The 20,349-nt window shown below is 41.1% G+C and overlaps 1 pseudogene; it reads left to right on the top strand.

Moving 5' to 3' along the window:
• The first annotated feature begins 19,192 nt into the window (after positions 1-19,192).
• Positions 19,193-19,709, top strand: LOC129033821 (small ribosomal subunit protein eS10-like; annotated as a pseudogene).
• Positions 19,710-20,349: the final 640 nt, after the last annotated feature.

The following is a 20,349-nucleotide window of genomic DNA, read 5'->3' as shown; positions in this document are numbered from 1 at the left end:
AATATTCAATAGAATAAACAGGAAATGAGAGTTATTTAGGCTACAACCATCCATGTAGTAAAGGTCCATGGTGTGTTTCAGTGAGCGGCAGCAGGCCAGACTCAGTGAGAACAGAGGATGAGTGTTCAGCCCTTGGCACAGTGTGTGGTCCAGTACAGGTACTCAGCAAACACACCTGTAGGGAGGAAGAAATGTGGAAGACACAGGGGTGGGGGTGGGAGTGGGAGAAACATAGCAAAAAATAGAAAACAATCAAGTTCCAAACTGATTCCTGAAGTGAGTTAAGCAGAGGGGACACTATCTATGCCCCACCCAAGTCCCATAGACTCTCCTTTACTGCATTCCCCAAGGTCATCTTCCTGTGCTGCTGCTCCTAAGGGCCAGCACCTGCAGCTGTCTTTGGCCTGGGGCTTCCAGAGCTACTTCTGGTACAGAGGTGAAAGTGCCTGGGGGTTTATTTCAATTCCAGGGCAGTGCTTAGCTCAGGACTGACTGGGCTGAGGATAGGAAAGCCCAGCTTCTTAGCCAGTAGGCAGGACACATTCTGAGAGGCAAATTAGACTCCAGACCTCCCTGACAGGATCAGTTCCAGGCTGAGATTTTGCCAAAAATAGCCTCTTTGATTGACTTTGTTCCACCCACTGTCCTGATTTTCCAAATCCTTTCCTGATTTTCTTCCAGGAGAGCTGAAGAAATCACTAGCAAATGAACCCAGGACTGGACATCTTCTTCGAAGACCGTGATCTTTTAGAGGTCAAAGATGGTACATTTTTCATCATTTCATTGCCAGAAACGGGTAGAGTGCCAGGCTTGTAGTAGGTGGCTCATCACATCTTGGAAGGAAGGAAGGAAATCTTAAAGATTGTGAAGAAAAATGCTGAATGTAAATATAATATCGTCAAATTCTAAATAAATACTGAGAGATATTGGAAAGATTTTCGTGAAACATGATTCAGGCATGTGAAAACTTGCAAGCATAAGAATAGAGAAGAAAGAAAGGTCGGCTGGGCTTGGTGGCTGACACCTATAATCTCAGCACTTTGAAAGGTTGTGACTGGAGGATCCCTTGAGCCCAGGAGTTTGAGACCAGCCTGAGCAACATTGTGAGACCCTGTCTCTCCAAAAGAAAAAGAAGAAAAAAGAAAGAAAAAAAAATTAGCTGGGCTTGGTGCGTGCCTGTAGTCCCAGCTACTCAGGAGGCTGAGGTAGGAGGATGGCTTGAGCCAGACAGAGGTTGTAGTGAGCCAAGATCATGGAAAAAAAAAGAAAAAGATAAAAGGAAGACAGTGTGGCAATTCCCCAAGGATCTAGAACTAGAAACACCATTTGACCCAGCAATCCCATTACTGGGTATATACCCAAAGGATTATAAATCATGGTACTATAAAGACACATGCACACGTATGTTTATTGCGGCGCTATTCACAATAGTGAATAGAAAAGACATGGAACCAACCCAAATGTCCATCAGTGATAGATTGGATTAAGAAAATGTGGCACATATACACCATGGAATACTGTGCAGCCATAAAAAACAATGAGTTCATGTCCTTTGTAGGGACATGGATGAAGCTGGAAACCATCATTCTGAGCAAACTATCGCAAGGACAGAAAACCAAACACCACATGTTCTCACTCACAGGTGGGGATTGAACAATGAGAACACTTGGACACAGGGTGGGGAACATCACACACCGGGGCCTGTTGTGGGGTGTGGGGGATGGGGGAGGGATAGCATTAGGAGAAATACCTAATGTAAATGACTAGCTAATGGGTGCAGCAAACCAACACGGCACATGTATACATATGTAACAAACCTGCACGTTGTGCACATGTACCCGAGAACTTAAAGTATAATTTAAAAAAAAAAATTAAAAGAAAGAAAGAAAGAAAGTCAACCTGGTTGAAGAGATTAGGGTGAGTGGAGGAAGGGAGGCAGTTTGTAGTATTGAAGAGGTCAGAATATGTTTCATTGAAGAGCTGAGATGTTGCAGCCATAAAAAAGAATGAGATCATGTCTTTTGCAGGAACATGGATGGAGCTGAAGGCTATTATCTTTAGCAACTTAATGCAGGTAGAGAAAACCAAATGCTGCATGTTCTCACTTATACGTGGGAGCTAAATGATGAGAACACATGGACACAAAGAGAAGAACAACAGACAGTGGGGCCTACTTGAGGGTGGACGTGGGAGGAGGGAGAGGATCACAAAAAATAACTATTGGGTCCTAGGCTTAGTACCTGGGTGATGAAATCATCTGTACACCAAACTCCCATGACATGAGTTTACCTATATTACAAACATGCACATGTATCCTTGAACCTAAAAGTTTTTTTTTAAAAAAGGAACATAGAATTTTAAAAGATACGTAAGGTCAAGCCCCCCCTTTAAAAAATTTTTAGATTCAACAGGAATACAGTAATCTGATCCATTGCTATTTTAAAAAACAATAAAAGGTGAAATGTGAGCAAAATCTTGAAGTAAGACAGTGATTCGAGGGATATTTTTGGCTGAAATGTTCCATGCTTAGAAAATATCTAGAAAAATGGCCTAAGGCAAGGCCATGCCTGGCATCTTTAAAGAATATTGAGGAGGCCAGTGTGGTTGAAATGGCATGAGGGAGGGAGAGAGAAGGGCTCAGAGAGGAAACCAGAGGCCGGAACAACCTAGGCCCTGCAGGCAGCCACAAGGATTCTGGAGTATGGACCCAGTTTCCCACAAATCTTAATAGCATAGGTTTTAAAACCAGGTAGGTCTTAGTCTGAATCTCAGCTTTGATCTTCCTATGCTACCTTGAGTAAGTTATTTAATTTCTCTGAGCCATTGTTTTCTCATCTAGGAAATAGGTACAGTCATAGCACCTACTTCATAGGGTTGTGGTGAGGATTTGACAGAGCACTTAGCAGGTAGGGGAGCTCAGTAACATTTTGTGTAAAGCAGCAGAGGTCCAACCAGTCAGATTTCTGCTCAGACAATGTCAAGGCTTGATGTCCCCCTAATGTCACCCACGTCTGGAAGTGGTTCTGTGGGAAGAGACAAGGGGTTTCACTTGGCTTTCTATAGCTACACTATATTAAAAAGATTTAGCAGAGAAGTCAGGGAAAAAGGGCCTCTGTCTGTCTAGATGAACATTATGGGGCAAACATAGAGGAAATCATCAAGCCAGCCATGGTGAGGGATGGGAGCAGGAGTAATGAGCCTTCTCCTTTCTTAAAGAGAGGGAGGATAGTTCATGTTTTTGCCAAGCTTTACTTTTTCCAAGTCTGGGAATCCTTTGGGCTTCTTCCTTGTCATCTCTCTCCCTACAGCCTCATTGCAGGGAAACTACCCAGCTCAGTACACTTTAGACCATGGTTCTTATAGTGGAAGTTCAACTTTTGCTTCTCCCCATCGTCCAGTGTCTGTAGGAAAATGGTTTGTCAAAGCAAATTCTGGGTGGCTCCTTCAACTAACGATAACTGCAAATGCAGTGCTTAGAAAAGGGAAAATAAAGAGCCTTCATGATGGAGATGTCAAGGCATAGAGGCTGGGTATATGGCTTTGGAGTTTGTGTTTCTGCTATACAAGCAGAGGTTCATGGCTATTGATGCAAGTAATTCTTTGCTGAGGGTTGCACCAATGTTTAGTGGGTGAATCTCTTGCATAATAATAACCACAGCTAATACGTATATAGCATTGTCATGTCCAAAACACTATTCTAAATGCTTTATATTTGGGAATTTTCATGAGCTTCAAACAAAGCCATGGGTACGTAATTATCTCCATTTTGGAGACTGTGGAACAGGAAGCTTGAATTATTTGCAGTCTCAACAGGTAATAGATGATGGAGGGGCTGTCTAAATCAGAGAACCTGGCAGCAAAGTTAATGTTTCTAACCACTTGGATCTATTGTTGCTCTCAAGCTTTGTCTTGTCTCTCCTTCATCTTATCAGTATTCTAACTGGGAAATGTTTCAGGCTTTGCTCTGACCTTTGATTTATTCTCTGTCTGCTCTAGATGATGTTTAACAGTATCATCTAATACTAACTTGCTAACAAATTGGTTTAATTAGATGATATAAACACTGCACAATGTTCTGAAACCAGAACACTAACACATTGCAACCAGCCTCGCAGTTACTTTCTAAACATACATTGCAAAGGAGCTGCACAAAATTCCATCAGGAGTCCCATGCAGAAGTTCTTTTGGCTTAAATTGCTTGAAATCCTATTTAGAGGGCAATGAATGGTCCTTCCAAAATATTACAGCACTGGGTTCATTGCCACCTCATAACACAGGACAATCCAAATCTCATTGGATTGAGTCATAGGCAATCAACTCTGTAATAATTGTTCTCCAGGCCTCTGCTATTTCTATGACTATAGTGCACTCCTACAAGTTTCTTAACAACTAGCAATTTATAGTACTGATATTTTGTTGGGAGAAGGGTTGTTACTTGTAGGAGCTCTCTGGGAGCTTCAAAACAAATCAAAATGTAGTTTTTACTCTTGGCTTTTCCCAGTAACTTCATCCAAGAGACTCAAAATTTGGGGTGTGGAAAGAATGTGAGATTGGAAGCAGCAATTCCAGGTTTAGTCTTGGCTCTGTCTTCAGACAGATCCATTCTCTTCAGGGGGTCAAGGCATTTGATGAGTCACAGGTCTGGCAAACTGGCATTCTTTCATTCATCCAACAAAAAAGAACTGTGTATACTGGGGGTTAGCTCTGCCCTAGACAAGGGAACCAATTAGAGAACCAAACAGACAGAATTTCTTGCCCTGATGGCACTTATATTCTGTGGCATACTGTATTTCCCCCAAATAGTTACAGCAATATTTCTGGTCTCACACGTTTTTTTTCTACCTTGTAACTCCCCGATCCAAAGTGGAGTCTGTTGCCTCTCCTCTTGTTCCTGGATGAGCTTGTGACTGCTCCAACCAATAGAGCATGGTGGAAGTGATGACATGTAAGTTCCAGGTGAGGGATCAGGGCCTGGTGCTCTAACTCTGCCAAGATACTTGTCCTTGGACTCCACCACCATTCAGTGAGAAAGCCAAAACTCACACATGTGCAGTGACCACACAAAGAGGCCCATATAGCTGGGAATGGGGTAAGTGCTTACTAACTATTGGCTATTATGATCTTAGCATAAAGTAGACAAAAAAGACAATATTTTTAGCATGAAAGCAGAAATACACATTATAAGTTAAATAACAATCTAAGGAAATATACATCAGTTATCCAAATGACTGGCTAAAATTATAAGTAGTCTTACAATTCAGAGGAGGGAGTGATGGTTGTGGGTGGGACTGGACAAGGTAAGATTTACTGAAGAGGGACTTGTAATAGACCTGCTGGATGTGGAAAATTTAAGCATCCAGGAGGGCTTTCCAAGCATAGCACAGCATAAGCAAAGATGTGGAGGGTGGGATGAAGAATAACAATAGCTACCATTTTTGGAATTAGACATAATATAGTTCTTCTTGTCAAATACCAACCTTGCATCTCTGAGAGAGATGAGCACCTAGGCTCAGAGGGGTTAATTAACTTGTCAAAGCCACACAGCAGGCAAAAACAGAGTTTTGATGCAAACTCCAATCTTGGTTCTAAAGGCCCTTTCCACTACACCACGGACCTTAAAGACCATGAGAAGCCTAGTACTTTACCTTACAGGTGTGTAATTCCTATGCCTTTGTTTGTAAATTTAAATTTTCTTTAAATACCTAAGAATTGACTTAAAGTAATATTTTAAATACGCAACTGGAAATGTAGCCATGGACTAAATACATCAGCAGTGTTAGTAAATAGGAAAGTTGAGCAGCATGTTACTCAGAAACTGATGGGGAATAAATATTTAATATTCCTCAACTCAAATATGGCATGGAAATGATACAAATGCATAGTGTTCCATGCACTTAAATGAAAACAAGGATTTCAGAGACACTGCCAACCTTTCATGAGAATCTGTCTCTAATTAAAGACATTTTCTGTAGGTGTATCCCTCTGCAGCTTGCAAGCGGGCGCCCAGTCTGTCGGGACTGAGTAATTGGCATTTTACTTCCCTTCTCCTTCTCGGCTTACTTGGATTTCATTTACCATCATTTCTTATGATTGGCAATAGATGACATGGGCAGGCTAAGAATGGGAGGATGTGAGGCAAGAGAAAGAGCCCTGGAGTGGCAGGGAAGAGAGCTTGTTTCTGGATCTGGGTCTGTCTGACTCACTGTGTGACCTTAGACTGGTTATTCAAGCTCTCCAAGCCTCAACTTTCTCAATTATAAAATGAGTCAAGGTAGTTTAACTCTGAGAGACAAAATACATTTATATTACGTGCCAATTCCAGTTACAGTAGTTTCTCCTTATCTGCAGGGGAACTGATTTAAGACTCCCCCAGTGGATTATTGAAACTGCCGATAGGACTGAACCCTATGTATACTGTGTTTTTTCCTATACATACATATCTATGATAAAATTTAATTTATAAATTAGGCACAGCAAGTGATTAACAATAACCAATCATAAAATAAAACAATTATAATACACTGAAACAAAGGTAAAATAAGGAATCCCTAAACACAAGCACTTTAACACTTTGACAGTCAATCTGATAACCATTAGGTGACTATGGGTGGGTAGCATAGACAGCCTAGAGCTGCTGGACAAGGGAATGATTCACACCCTGGGTGGACAAAGTGGGATGGCATTAGATTTCAGCACATTACTCAGAAAGGTGCACAGTTTAAAACTTAATTTTTTTTTATTTCTGGAATTTTTTATTTAATATTTTTGAACTACAGTTGACTGTGGGTAACTGAAACCAAGGAAAATGAAACCATGGAGAAAGGGGGACTTCTATGATTGATAGCAGCTGCCTTGAGGGTAGTGCTGAGAAGGATTCTGAGATAAGCATTCTGAGAAGGGTTCTAAGGTGCATATGTCCTAATGTAGCAATGTGGTTAGACAAACTAGATAGGTAGGAAGTGGACCCCAGTCAAGGGAGATCCGTGATCAAAGGCAAAGGATAGAAATTTGCTACTGGTGCTTGGGGGATAACAGGTAAACTGATATGATGAGATTGACCCTTTTTTTCATACTTTCTTTATAATACTCTCCATTTGCATTTAATTGTGTTTACACATCTATTTCTCCTTCGAGACAATGAGCTGCTTATGGACAGGAGCTATGTAGGTCTCATTCTAGAGATGCAGTGGGAACAATAAGGAAGGTAAACACCCTATTTATGCCTTGGTTTCATCAAATTTACAATGGAAGACAATGTTACTCGTCCTATATTTATGATGAACATAACATTGGTTAGTGCAGATAAATCGCTTAGCCTAGAACTTGACCCATGTCTGGCACATGATAAATGTTCATTTTATTATTATTAAATTTCTGAGTGTCCAATCACTAGGATTTAGGTCTGAGTGTCCAGACCTAAAACAGGTCTGGAACATGGTAAAAACACAAACATTCTTTGTGCAAATACATGCATGAATAAATGCATGCATGAATGGAAGAATGAGCTGTGGAATGTAAGTTGGGAGTTCTTCTATTTCAGGTCAGGTCCAGGTTCTAGAGGGTCCTGAATATCATAATGTGAATTGTATCCTGAAGGAAATAGGGCCATTAATGGTTTAGAGCAGGAAGATAGTACACAACAGCCTTGGGTCACCCTCAATCCACATGGGAGGAAGAAAGAAAGGTGGGTACCGTACTAAAGGGACCAAGGGAATAGGTGAGGACTGAAGGGTCCTGCCATTCTGCACCTGTTGATGGCCTCCCCAGGGTCTTATTGGTCTTACACATGCAGCCAGTATTGAACTGAAACCAGCAACCAGGGAAGACAAATCATTTCTAAAGAAGGTTTTTTGGTTTATTTGTTTGTTTGTTTGTTTGTTTTGTTTTTATTATACTTTAAGTTCTCGGGTACATGTGCACAACGTGCAGGTTTGTTACATATGTATACATGTGCCGTGTTGGTTTGCTGCACCCATTAACTTGTCATTTACATTAGGTATTTGTCCTAATGCTATCGTTCCCTCTGCCCCCCACCCCATGACAGGCCCCAGTGTGTGATGTTCCCTGCCCCGTGTCCAGGTGTTCTCATTGTTCAATTCCCACCTATGAGTGAGAACATGTGGTGTTTGGTTTTCTGTCCTTGCGATAGTTTGCTCAGAATGATGGTTTCCGGCTTCATCCATGTCCCTATAAAGGACATGAACTCATCCTGTTTTATGGCCGCATAGTATTCCATGGTGCATATGTGCCACATTTTCTTATCATTGATGGACATTTGGGTTGGTTCCAAGTCTTTGCTATTGTGAATAGTGCCGCAGTAAACATAGGTGTGCCTGTGTCTTTATAGTAGCATGATTTATAATCCTTTGGGTATATACCCAGTAATGGGATTGCTGGGTCAAATGGTATTTCTAGTTCTAGATCCTTGAGGAATCGCCACACTGTCTTCCACAATGGTTGAACTAGTTTACCCTACCACCAACAGTGCAAAAACATTCCTATTTCTCCACATCCTCTCCAGCACCTGTTGTTTCCTGACTTTTTAGTGATCGCCATTCTAACTGGTGTGAGATGATATCTCATTGTGGTTTTGATTTGCATTTCTCTGATGACCAGTGATGATGAGCATTTTTTCATGTGTCTGTTGGTGGCATAAATGTCTTCTTTTGAGAAGTGTCTGTTCATATCCTTTACCCACTTTTTGATGGGGTTGTTTAATTTCTTCTTGTAAATTTGTTTAAGTTCTTTGCAGATTCTGGATATTAGCCCTTTGTCAGATGAGTAGATTGCATAAATTTTCTCCCATTCTGTAGGTTGCCTGTTCACTCTGATGGAAGTTTATTTTGCTGTGCAGAAGCTCTTTAGTTTAATTAGATCCCATTTGTCTATTTTGACTTTTGTTGCCATTGTTTTTGGGTTTTAGTCATGAAGTCCTTGCCCATGCCTATGCCCTGAATGGTATTGCCTAGGTTTTCTTCTAGGAATTTTATAGTTTTGGGTCTAACATTTAAGTCTTTAATCCATTGTGAATTAATTTTTTTATGAGGTGTAAGGAAGGGATCCAGTTTCAGCTTTCTACATATGGCTAGCCAGTTTTCCCAGCACCATTTATTAAATAGGGAATCCTTTCCCCATTTCTTGTTTTTGTCAGGTTTGTCCAAGATCAGATGGTTGTAGATGTGTAGTGTTATTTCTGAGGCTTCTATTCTGTTCCATTGGTCTATATCTCTGTTGTGGTATGAGTACCATGTTGTTTTGGTTACTACAGCCTTGTAGTATAGTTTGAAGTCAGGTAGCGCGATGCCTCTAGCTTTGTTCCTTTTGCTTAGGATTGTCTTGGCAATGTGGGCTATTTTTTGGTGCCATATGAACTTTAGAGTAGTTTTTTCCAATTCTGTGAAGAAAGTCATTGGTAGCTTGATGGGGATGGCGTTGAATCTATAAGTTACCTTGGGCAGTATGGCCATTTTCACAATATTGATTCTTCCCATCCATGAGTATGGAATGTTCTTCCATTTGTTTGTATCCTCTTTTATTTTGTTGAGCAGTTGTTTGTAGTTCTCCTTGAAGAGGTCCTTCACATCCTTTGTAAGTTGGATTCCTAGGTATTTTATCCTCTTAGTAGCAATTGTGAATGGGAGTTCGCTCATGATTTGGCTCTCCGTTTGTCTGTTATTTGTGTATAAGAATGCCTGTGACTTTTGCACATTGATTTTGTATCCTGAGACTTTGCTGAAGTTGCTTATCAGCTTAATGAGATTTTGGGCTGAGTGTTTGTTTGTTTTTAAAATCTGAATTATTGTATGGTTTGATTGTTGGTCAAATTAACTCTATTATAGTCATTTCCACTTCATTTGGGGTTTTATGGAAACAGTCTCATGCTGCAGGATCGATTGACTGCTGTCAGAATACAAAGTTGAAGAGAGAAACTTAAAGGGAAAGAACAACAGGGCTTGAGTTTAAACAGCTTTCATAGTCACGGGGCTGTAATCTTGCCATCTTGGCCTTGTCTTTGCTCTTTACTCACCACATCAAGTGATATGGTGGCAAAAGTACTGATTGTGGAGGATGATGAGCCTAGGCAAGTCCCTGGTTTCACTTAGTAGTCAGGTGACCCAAAGCTATTTGCCTAATCTCTTAGTGACTTAGTGGTTGTATTTGTGAAGATATAGAACCTATAGGATGTTGGTAGAATTCACATTTATGGTGGCCACGACCAGTGGATTGTCATGCCTATGGTTTTTGGGCACACAGACGCACCAAATAGTTATCATTATATATTTACACAATAAATATTTACTTGTTGATATTATCACTCCCCAAAAGTCTGCCTTGGTGAGAGAGCAGTTGGTAACAAGGAACTGGACCTACTCCAGCATGCTTAAGAAAAGGGGAAATTTATTGCAAATAAAAACACAGACACTGCAGGCAATCTCTCACATATCCACGGGTCAGCAATAAGAGCCTGGCCACAAAAGGATGAGAGTTGGAAATTTGGAACTCAAAATCACTCTCTTAGCACATAAACAACTTCACTGGGCTTCTCTCCATCTCTTGGGGACTGGCTAGTGCTTCTTACGTTCTTACAGCTGCAGCCCACAATTCCACATAACCTCAGGTGATGTCTTTTGGACCTCTCCTCAGGATGGGATGATTGGCTCAGCTTGTTCATATATTTCTTTCTCTTGGGTTAGATGTTCACCCTCATCTTGGTGTCTTTGGTTGAGCTGGGATCATATAGCACATTGAGCTGCCACTGCCAAAATCAGTGGGAGAGAACTGATTCCTTGAGAAGGTAGCATGGACAAAGCAACCAACTGACCCATCCACAGCATAGACCAATGGCCTTCAAATATTTTGGACCCCAACTCCATAAGAAGCACATTTTATATCACAATCCATCACTTACCACCCACCCCTTCATGAAAAAAACAAGTGTTTTTTAAAGCAACACTGAACTGTGATGATTGCTGATATACACTAATTTTTTTATGTTTTATTATGTGTGTGTTTTTAATGCTGGCCATAACCAATTTATTTGATTTTACAACTTGCTAAATAAGCTGCAACCCATATTTGGAAAAACACTGACATAGACCAGGAAATAGCCATCTAATTGATCTTCCCCTTCTAATCCATTCTGTAAACTCTTGCTAGATTAACCTTCCTTGAAACCCAGATCCAATGAAACCATCAGTTTCCCCAGTCCCTATGGAATTGATTAACCCTAAGTGCCTTAGCTCGCTGTGACCTCTGTACCCTGGCTTCATCACCCCTTTCCAGCTTTATGTCCTTGATGCAAAATCTATACTCCCTTTAACTAAATCTACTATATATTTTCCTGTCTTTGTACCTTTGCTTTCAAGACAGGAACACTCTCCCAGATCTTGCTTCTTCTAAATCTTGCTTCCCTGTCAAGACTCAACTTTGATTATACTTCCTGAATCATCTTCTTTAAGTTTCTCAATCAGATGTGGCTTCTGCCTCTTCTGAAACCACTTCCTTTGTAATTCCCTTGAAGTAATTCTCATTGTCCAACCAGTATCAGAAATGCATTATAACCGCATAGATACTCGCTTACTGCCCCATTTAGGATTGTTGGACTTAGGTGGAGAGAAAACAGGACTCCTAGTTAAATTTGAATTTCAGATAAACAATAGATAACTTTTTTAGTATAGGTATAATCCCAAGTGTTGCATGGGATATTCTTATGTGATATTCAAATTTAATTAGGCATTCTGTAGTTTATCCGGCAACCCTAGCCCCAAAGGATTGTGATTGCATGAAGTTAGGTACGAATGATGTCTGACTCACATTTTCATCTGCCATTGAGGAATAAAATTGACCTTCACACCCCTGATAAAAAGTAGATTATCCTTTGATGTTCTTACTGTTTCCCTGACTGATATTAGAACTTTCCCATGTATTGATTCAAACAAGCTTTTAAGCTTGTCACCAAATTACCCCAACAGCAGAAAAGATATTGTAATACTTCTGGTTGGGGTTGTATGATGGTGAGGAATGATTCATTTATCTCAAGCATGAGGCTCGCCTGAAGTCTGTACACCACACACACACACACACACTCTCTCTCTCTCTCACACACACACACACAGTCTATAATAGCCCTGTTTTTTAATTAAAAAGTGTCTTAAATTGCTCACCAAGGAATAAAACTTGATGCTCAAAAAAAAAAAAAAAAAAAAGGAAAAAAATAAAAAGGGCCCTTTTTACTCTGCAACTTTGCATTACTGCAGCACACTATTGCTCATCTCTGGAGAGATCCCAGTAGAAGAAGTACCAGGTAAGTTGGTTTGTGTCATAGTTCAGTGATGGAACAGCCTCGGGGTAGCTCAGGCTAAAGATGGGGCCAGGGGTAGTCCCAGTCACAGCGTTGTGTCTCTGGGTAAGTAAAGCCAGTGCATTGTTTTTCAAACCCAGTTCATCAGGAGATTTGCCTGTACAATTAACAAATGCCTTCAGCAATTCTTCCCATTTGGCAAGTTAGAGGCACAGCTAATGGGCACAGGCTTTGTAATCAGGGCTGAATCCCTTTCTTGACTCTGCTGTTTACTGGATAGCGGGGTGGTTATGCCTCTTTAATTCTGATTTACCATTCTGAATCTCAATTTTCAGTAAAAGGGTTATTAGAATAGTTAGAAGAGTTTTTGTTTGTTTGGTTTGTTTTTTTTGTTTGTTTGTTTGTTTTTTGCAAAAAAGCTACTACTGAGAGATGCTCAGACCCCCACAGGCTTTCTGTGATTCTACTTATTCTAGGACAGAAGTTCTCAAAATGTGGCACCCCAACCAGGTTTGTCAGCATCACCTGGGAACCTAATAGAGATGCAAATTCTTGAGCCACATCCCAGGCCTACTTTTAGAAACTCTGGAGATGGGCTCACCTTAGTCCTACAAGCACTGCTGGTGAGTGGTTCTCAACTTTGAGAACCACTGTTCTGGGGTGTTCTGATTTAGGTGATTTTAATTCATATTATCACTTGTAAATTACTGCTATTTCTACATCTTTGAGGGATCAACTGAATGGACAAAGCTAAGTCAAGATTTTAAAATAAAAGGACATCTTGTTGATTGTAAGCAACTATCTGAATTCAAATGTCTTTACCTACTGGAACAAGAGAGTAGGATATTTAAAATAGTCTGCTAGGAAACAGCCCTTTGAGTCATTTATTCATATATTCATTTATTCAAATACTTGTATCCAGGGTGATCCAGGAACTGTGCTGGATGCTGGGCAACAGTTGGGAAAAATGAGAATCGAAAAGCAAAATAAAGCTGGTCGTGGTCCCTGTCCTCAAGGAACAGACGGCCTAGTGGGGAAAAGAGACGTTTATCAAAAATCCACAGCCATATACAAACTTTCAACCAAGACAAGAGCTAAGGAGAGACAAAGTATGAAGAGTGGCTGTAATAGAGGGTGAAACCCATAAAGGGAGGATCTCACTGTCATTTCCCTGAGGATGTGTCACTTGAGTGAGCTGTGAAGGATAAACAGGAACTAGGTTCCTGCAAGAAAGGAAAGAAGGTCATAACGTAGAGAGGCACTAACTGCTGCCAAACCCCATGAGAGCAGTGAGTGTGGAGGGAGAGAAAGAAGCAGGGGATGGATGGATTGAAATCCAAATTACCTGGCAAGCTGTGGCCAGACCATATTAGCTATAAAGGCCAAGATTAGATACTGTGCCTTATCCTCAAGAGCAGTGGGAAACACTTTTGTTTGTTTACACTTAAACCCACAGATTGAGTACTTACTGTGTGAGAGCCCTGTGTCTCTTCTCTATGTCTCAACTGGGGTTGCTTTTGCCCCACTCCTCCCAGGGGATGTTTGGCAACCTTTGGGGATACTTTTTGGTTGTTATATATCGGGGTGAGAGTGAATTGACATCTACTGGGTAGAGTCTCAAATGCTGTTAAATATCTTGCAATGAAGGCTGCGTGTGGTGGCTCATGCCTGTAATCCCAGCATTTTGGGAGGCTGAGGCGGGAGGATTGCTTGAGGCTGGTCAACACAGTGAGACCTTGTCTCTATAAAAAATTTAAAAATTAGCCTGGTGTGGTGGCACATGCCTGTAGTACTAGCTACTCAGGAGGCTTAGGTGGTAGGATCACTTGAGCATAGGAGGGTCAAGGCTGCAGTGAGCTGTGATCGTGCCACTGTACTCCAGCCTTGGTGACAGAGTGAGACTCTGTCTTAAACAAATATATATATATGTCTTAAACAAATAAATATATGTATATGTATATGCAATGCACAAGACAGTCATTCACAACAAAAAATTATCCAGCCCTGATATGGTTTGGCTCTGTCTCCTTACCCAAATCTCATCTTGAATTGTACTCCCCACTTGTCGAGGAAGGGTCCTGGTGAGAGGTGATTGGATCATGGAGGTGGTTCCCTCATGCTGTTCTTGTAATAGTGAGGGAGTTCTCACAAAATCTCATGATTTAAATGTGGCAGTTTCCCCTGCACTCAATCCTTCTCCTGCGCTGTTTAAGACGTGCCTTACTTCCCCTTTGCCTTCTGCCATGACTGTAAGTTTCCCGGGGCCTCTCCAGCCATATGGAAGTGTGAGTCAATTAAACCTCTTTTATCTATAAATTACCCAGTCTCAGGTAGCATCTTCATAGCAGTGTGAAAACGGACTAATGTAGGCCCAAAATGTCAGTATGCTGAGACTGAGAAACCCTGGGCTAGGTGAAGAAAATATATGTGTGTCTATTTTTTGAAGACCCCGCCCAAAGAAAAAAATTCCCCCAAAGAGAAAACCACTGTGCTATTAAAAAAGCAAAACTTACTGAATCAGTGTTGTTGTTCTTTTTCTAAAAGACAGGCAAACCCTGGCTAACAAAGAATATGGTCTTAATAAAACACACACACACACACACACACACACACACACACACACACACACAAATACACACAGAGTGGCTCTAACATTCAAGTCTACATTTTCCAATTCTATAATTGATAGGGGACAATTCAACATAGATCTGTTAAAGTATGTGTGATGGTTAATATTAAGTGTCAACTTGATTGGATTAAAGGATGCAAAGTATTATTCCTGGGTGTGTCTGTGAGGGTGTTGCCAAAGGAGATTAACATTTGTGTCAGTGGGTTGGGAGAGGCAGACCCATGCTCAATCTGGATGGGCACCATCTGATCAGCTGCCAGCGTGGCTAGGATAAAAGCAGGCAGAGGAATGTGGAAGAACTAGACTGGCTAAGTCTTCTGGCCTTCATCATTCTCCCATGCTAGATGCTTCCTGTCCTTGAACATCGGATTCTAAGTTCTTCAGCTTTTGGATTCTTGGACTTATACCAGTGATTTGCCAGGTGCTCTCAGACCTTTGGCCACAGATGAAGGCTGCACTATTGCCTTCCCTACTTTTGAGGTTTTGGGACTAGGACTGGCTTCCTGGCTCCTCAGCTTACAGATGGCCTATTGTGGGACTTCACCTAGTGATCATGTGAATCAATTCTCCTAAAAAACTCCTCCTCAAATGTACATCTATCCTATTAGTTCTATCCTTCTAGAGAACCCTGACCAACACAGTGTGTGACCCTGCTTCTGCAGGGAATTTGTTCCCTGAAAACCTATGCACACAAACATAAAAAGAATATGCTGGAGTTTGAGAGAAAGAAAGAAAAAGCCCTTATGAATTTCCCTTATAGAGGAATTGCAGTTAGAAATAGTGATAGAAATAGTGTAGTAACTATTTTCTGGCAGGGAAAGACAGGAGGATGGGGGATGGATTTGGAACATATTTGCACATTTCTTCTTATCTAGGCAGAGAGCAGGAGACAGCACCATGTGCCACAGGAGGGCTTTGCTGAGGTTGAGAGGGAGACAGTCACCTTGAACTCTTCATTTTGTGTTAGGTGGAGATATTCAAATGCATAGTGACCAAGGAGGTCTCTATGCCATTCTGTTTTGTTTTAGTTCATTTGGCAGCTAGTTTCCTCAATGTGTTTACCCTCCCTTCCCTCTGATCGCTGAGTGGACTCACCCAGACATAATGGCCTTTGACCACGCCATAAAGTTACACCAGCTTCCTCAGAACCTGGGACCAAACCCTCCAAAGAGCAAAGAGATTAAAGCACTAGAAGGAAGCGGTCATGGCAACCACCCACAGCAAGGATTTTTAAAGGCCTCCAGATGCACGTCTGCTTTTAGATTTTAGCATCTGTACAAGTTGCTCATGCAATATTTTGGCAGCTGCTGTTGCCTCTGTTGCTTGCACAGTTGAAGCTGCAAGAAAGTGGCTCAGACATTGGACCACAATTATTTCTTCTTCTTTTTTCCTTCCTTCGTTCCCCTTCCTTCCTTCCTTCTTTCCTTCCTTCCTTCCTTCCTTCCTTCCCTTCCTTCCTTCCTTCCTTTCCTTCCCCCTCCCTTCCCCTTCCTTCCTTCCTTCCTTCCTTCTTGTTTTCTTTTGCAGACATCATTCTGGTGTGAGCCATAAAATAAATGCAATTGGAGTTCAAGAATTCTTGGGTAAGAGAGGTCCTGAAATGATCAAGGACATCTTCTTGGAGGAGGGGAATTTTTCACATCTTAATATCAGATGAAATCTGGATTGGCCTTTGCTCTTCCCCTTTGACAATCGAGCACCCAGATTGCAAGAGAGAGAATGAATTGTTTTTGTCAATGTACTCCTTCATTGCTTTGTGGAGAGTTTATTTTCCCAACCTCCACTTGGAAAGAAGACTCTAAAGAAGACTTCTTTAGAGTGTCCCCAGGGTCAGACACTTTAATTTCATCTTGAATATTGTGCTGCCACTTAGTTTTAATGGGGAACACCCTCCATCCTTGGCTGTTTGTTTGTTTGTTTAGGAGCTTGAAAAATATTTGGTTTATCAGGGATCAGAAATTCCAAAGAGAAACAATAACTTCCCCCAGTTCCTCTTTCTGAATGATATCTTTCCTTCTTCCTTTAACAAACTCCACAACCCCAATCCTTATCAACTTCTAATGTATGTCATGGTTAAGAGTGAAGATTGTCTGTGCCTCAGTTTCTTCATCTCCAAAATTGAAATAATACTCTATAATGGCTGCCTACTTCATAAAGCACTTCAAAATGAGGGCCTATGTGATAAAGGTATTATGTAGCAGTGTGCAGAACCATGTATGTAAAGCCTTTAGAATAGTATTAAGTGCATAGTAGGGGGCTTGCACATGATAGCTATTGTTTTTATTAATACACAGAGACTTAAGGTAAAACCTGAACTAAACATGTCCATTCTGGTGGCTACCACAGCTTTTCCTAAGGTAAACCAGCCCACCTCTGCCCCTGATGGCTGTGGTGAGTTCCATAATGTGTGTTCTGTCTCTACCACTTCCCCTACAAGCCCCCCAACAAACACACACACAATACCTAGAAGTGTATGGATCAAGGATGAGCATCTGACCCAGGGGCAACTGGTGCCCTGGGCAGCTCTGACTGAGAAGGACTGGCCAACAAACCCATAAACAAATAAACAAGCTTCTGTCCAAGTAAAGATGAGCTCAGGAAGTCAGACTGTAGCTCCACGGATTTGAATTGGAAAGTATGAAGTCAGCCAGGCTGCTAAGAGTCCCAGGTGAAGTGGAAAGGTACTATTAAGAGGAGCTGGAGTCATGGGGTCCATAAGTATGTAGGAGAAGCTGTGAGCACTGTATGCAGAAGTTGTGAGTAGCAGAAACCATGAGCAACAAGCTATAGAGAAAAACATAGATTAGTGGGCAGGGAAGCTGGTTGGTGGTGAGAGGAGAAGCACAAATATACAAAGAAGGAACAAAGAGTACCCAGGTCCCATTTTGGGTAGAGCATTGGTGGGAATAACTGCCAAGACCATTGCCAAGATCTCTTGTGTCATTTTGGCTTCTGCTCTTGACTCTCTGAGTCAAGTAAGCCCATTCATACTTAGGTTTCTGTTCTGTGATCCCTGTTTCCCTGAATAACAATAAACTTTCCTGTCTTAATTTGAGTATCTTCCTTGTGAACAAAAAGCTAAAGTAAAGCAAGCACCAAATATAAGTGTAGTTTTGCATGCACTATTCTTTCCTTTATTCTTCGTTCATTTCTTCTTTGTTGCCTCTATTTTCCAAATGATGGGCCTTGTAAGAACAATGAGCCTTGTAAGAACAATGTCGTAACTTGCACAAAGAGCTCGCTTTGTGCAAGGTATGACAGTAACCGTATAGGTTCTTAGAATCCCGATATGCAGGGCCTTAAAAAAAATAGGCACTTATTATTCAATGCTTTAGAGGAGGCAGAGATATATTTTAGAAGCAAGCAACTGTCATATTTTGTTTGTACCTTTATAATTTACAGATGTCAAAGTTTAGCTTTTGAGCAATATTTCTGAGTTTCTGACAATTGACAGTTTCTTTCTCTTGATTTTTAGGTAGGAGAGAGAGCTTGGGCTCTGGAGTTCAGGAGACCAGAGCTGAAATCCTGACTTCTCCAAATCACTTAAACACTTTGAACTTGATACTTCCAGGGAAGAATGACACGAGAATTAAATTAACAAAATTAAATATCCTACCAGGTAGTTAACTTTTAATATATACAAAATCTGTCCTCTCTTTCTTATAGAATTAGAACATTTTGGGTTGCAAGCAATAGAAAGCAATTCCAGGCTGGCAAGGCAGGAGGATTGCTTGAGCCCAAGAGTTTGAGATCAGTGTATGCAACGTGGTGAGACCCCATCTCTACAAAAAATATAAAAATTAACCGGGAGTGGTGGTATGCACCTATGGTCTCAGCTATCAGGAAGCTGAGGCAGGAGAACTGCTTGAGCTTGGGAGGTCAAATCTGCAGTGAACTGTGGTCACACCAGTGCACTCCAGCCTGGGCAACAAGTGAGACCCTGTCTCAAAAATATAAAAATTAGAAAGAAAGAAAGAGAAAGAAAGAAAGAGAGAGAGAGAAAGAAAGAAAGAAAAAAAGAAAGAAAGAAAGAGAAAGAAAGAAAGAAAAGCAAGCAATTCCAGTGATCTTAAACACAGTGGGAAATACGTTGCACAGGTACAGGGACAAATTCTAGGACTCAAAGGGAAGAAATGCAACCAGGTTTATGAGGGATTTGAACTACTGAAAACCCAACAAGAGCATGGGTAGTATTTTCTTAACTTAATGTTTATAATACTTAAATGTAATTATAAAAAACCTGGCCCTGGACCCTATAGCCACTGAGATGTTGATGCCTAAGAAGAACCGCATTGTCATTTATGAACTCCTTTTTAAGGAAGGAGTCGTGGTGGCCAAGAAGGATGTCCACATGCCTAAGCACCTGGAGCTGGCAGACAAGAATGTGCCCAACCGTCATGTCATGAAGGCCATGCAGTCTCTCAAGTTCTGAGGCTACAACAAAGAACATTTTGCCTGGAGGCATTTCTACTGGTACCTTACCAATGAGGGTATCCAGTATCTCCGTGATTACCTTCATCTGCCCCTGGAGACTGTGCCTGTCACTCTACACTGCAGCCATCCAGAGACTGGTAGGCCCCGGCCTAAAGGTCTGGAGGGTGAGCGACCTGTAAGACTCACAAGAGGGGAAGCCGACAGCTTCCTGTGCCACAGCATTCCTACAGACGGAGTGCTGTGCCTCCTGGTGCCAATAAGAAAGCCGAGGCTGGGGCTGGGTCAGCAACCAAATTCCAGTTTAGAGGCAGATTTGGTCATGGACGACGTCAGCTACCTCAGTAAAATCAGAGAGAGAGGATTATTTTGCATTGAATAAACTTACAGGCAAAAAAAACTTAAAAAAAAAATTGGAAGCCACTTACAAAGTTCTATCATATAGAAAAATTCGCCTTATTTTAAAAGGACACCCTTAAAAATAATGAATTAAGTACCAGTACTTTATTCAGAATAATAACCTACAAGTAAGATACTTCTGGGGCTGCGAACATGAATTAATTAAAGTGCTTAAAAATGTCAATTAGAAGCACAATAGCAAAGCAAATAACCAGTACATGCTCCGGTAGTGTTGTCTAATTTATGGGATTCTACAGATTTTTGTGTACTGAAATAGTTGTACCTATGAAAATCTGGGATGGGATGTCTCTAATGTTGCTATTATTATTGAGGTTGCCATTAAATACTTGTTTTACCAATTGCTAATTAAACAAATTAAAAAATGGTGTAAGAAATATGCAAAGCTCCTCTTGGCATGTCTTGTTAATTATTTTGCTGTCTGCCGTTCAGATTTTCCTATTACTCAGCCCCATATCATGTGGAGACTATGTCTACCCAAACACTTCTCAGATTATACCTCATCCATGTTTTGAAGATAACACAGACTAAACAGCAATCTGTTAAACTCAATTCCAGATTTCCAGTAGAA

This window comes from Pongo pygmaeus, chromosome 2, assembly GCF_028885625.2.
Source record: "Pongo pygmaeus isolate AG05252 chromosome 2, NHGRI_mPonPyg2-v2.0_pri, whole genome shotgun sequence".
Taxonomy (NCBI): Eukaryota; Metazoa; Chordata; class Mammalia; order Primates; family Hominidae; genus Pongo; species Pongo pygmaeus.
Note: the sequence above shows the minus strand (reverse complement) of the source record. Positions and strands in the feature narration are given on the sequence as shown.